Source organism: Seriola lalandi, unplaced genomic scaffold (genome assembly GCF_002814215.2).
Source record: "Seriola lalandi dorsalis isolate HSWRI2012SDOR001 ecotype SW California unplaced genomic scaffold, Sedor1 jcf7180002054945, whole genome shotgun sequence".
Lineage (NCBI taxonomy): Eukaryota > Metazoa > Chordata > Actinopteri > Carangiformes > Carangidae > Seriola > Seriola lalandi.
Window position 1 is genome coordinate 2,616,434 of NW_019525496.1, and position 2,346 is coordinate 2,618,779.

A 2,346-nucleotide genomic window follows, 5' to 3' on the forward strand; every position below is an offset into this window, starting at 1 on the left:
TCTTTCCCAAGGAAAACACACAGATACTGCAAAGATGTTTCAAATAAAGTTCAATTTGTTGAATGGAATTTTAAGAATCTATGGATTTGAAAGTAAATTGGTTCATAAAAATTGGTGCCTAATGAGCAACCTGGGTGAAGTTTAACCTGCAAATTTACAATGCTGACCTTTGTTGATCTCCAACGGCCCAGCTGCACTAGATCCTTTTACTTCTCTGTATATATGAACAAATTATTAGAAAGGCCTTTCAATGTGAAGTGTACAACAACACCACAAATCAGACTGCACCACTGAGTGGAGTCAATACCCAAACAAGTTAATAGGGAAGTACTTATTCAAGGACTATTGCATTGCATTGCATCATACAGGTGTTTCTATTTTTTTTTTTTTTTTTAGCACAGGGTGTTTTGTTATTGTATTTGTGTATTTTGTTAACGCAGCAATAGCTTGAAAACAATCAAAAGGTGATGCTGAAAGGGTGAAAAGGTGATAAAGAAAGACAAGGAGGATATTAATATTTATTACGTATGTGAAAGATGACTGTGAGGGGACACAGGCTCAATATTGCCAACAATTATTTTCTCCAGGCAGGTTATACCTGAGACTTTTCCTATTGTGCACATTTACTTGGGTCTGCTGTTTACCTGGAGGATAAATTCACTTGAACCAGAAGATACCCAGGGCAGAACCTTCACATAATCAAATAACAGTCACATAATAAGAAATTGATGTCATTAATGTTTAGATTCAGTGTTTCTCATGATAGATGAGTTTTAAAAAATTACACTGGTTTGTGAACAAAAAAGGTAAAAAAGTGTAAATATTTGTCAAAAACAAGTCCAAATCCATATAAAAGACATTCGTGTTTTATATTATTTTATATTTATATAGTTTTATATTAATCTTCTTTTATGGGCTGAGTAAAGTAAGGCAGTGGTTTATTCTACAATTTGCAGGGTATTGATAATTGTGTTAAACTTTAAGTGCTGCAAAATGACAAAGTGATGAAGACATGGATCTGTGAGCACAAACAATGTGAAATAACAACATTTACGAGTCATGTCGCGGAGTGATAACATGCTATGATAATGGTGAACAGATTTCCAAATATCTTTAAGCAGTTAAACACAATTTCCTTGTCAGAGAAAATGTCTCTGGAGAATCTGAACAACAATGGGTTGATGGGGAACAGATCTGAGGAGTCACCACAGCACCGAGCTGATCTCCTCTGATCTTACTCATCAGTGAGCACATTGCTCTCTTCTGGGACAACTGTGCATTTGGTTCCATTTAACCCTCCCTGCTGAAATGTGTGTTTGATGGTGTCCTTAGCTATCAAAATGTCACCAAACACACCACAATTTAATAATTTGTAAGAATAACATTTTCTCAGCTTTTTACTGCGCAGTGAAATTCCTTAAGTTGAAGGAGCCAAAATGTTTTGACATGCCAAGGTGAAAGACTCTAGAGGCCTTATTTGTGTGGACAGCCACAACTGCCTCTGAGTCCCTCTCTGGGTGGGCTTGCACTGAGTTATTCTAGTCTCTCCCATCTACTCTACATTTTCTGCACTGTTTTCTCACAAGAAATAGCTTTTCCCCCCTCTAAATAAGAATTCTTCCTAGGAGCCAAATGGCAAGGAGAGAATTCTCCTATTATAAATGGCCTTTCGCAGCCCTGTAACCTCGCTACAAGTTTTAGCACTAAAGTGCAACCCTTGGTGGGATTAGATATTTTGGCCACCATTTGTACAGAGTGAAGTTTCTTTGGAGTCTCCTTGAGACAAGTGACCAGTGCAGGGCAAAGTGAAGGCCTTATCAGTCACCCCCACAATGGTGCCACCCCATGAATTATATTAGGGACGGATGTGGCTCACCAAGCCACTGCATTGTGGACCATCTGGGTGACAATAAACATGTCGCCACATGGTTCCCTCCATCATTCAAGTGTAGATAGCAGATCTGGACCTTAACTATAGCTCACTATCTCCTGGATCTTGGCGTGACCTGTTAGAGAGATGGAGGTGAGGCTCAAGGATATCTCTCAGAGAGTCTGCTCCAACACCAGGAGGTTATTATAGCCATGCTGGGGGGAGGCAGTCCGTCTGTCTAGTGTGCAGCTCTCTCTCCATCTGTATGTGTCTATATGTTACACACACAGGGGGAGTTATTGAGAGAAACATGTTAAAGAAACATGTTAAATATAGAGAAAAGGAGCATTTGTGGTTTAAGTTTCAGCTTTCAGCCTTCTGCAGATACAAACCAGTGGAGTTCATGAATATCAATCTTTCATTTTTTTTGCTGTGGCACATAATCAATTACATGTGTCGAATGCTAATGTTAACTG

At 38.8% G+C, this 2,346-nt stretch overlaps 1 protein-coding gene across 1 annotated transcript in view; it reads right to left on the reverse strand.

Annotated features, from left to right (window-relative positions):
- hmcn2 (hemicentin 2) overlaps positions 1–2,346 on the reverse strand; it is a 45,502-nt gene that overhangs the window by 14,532 nt on the left and 28,624 nt on the right. The gene's annotated exons all lie outside the window — the stretch shown is intronic.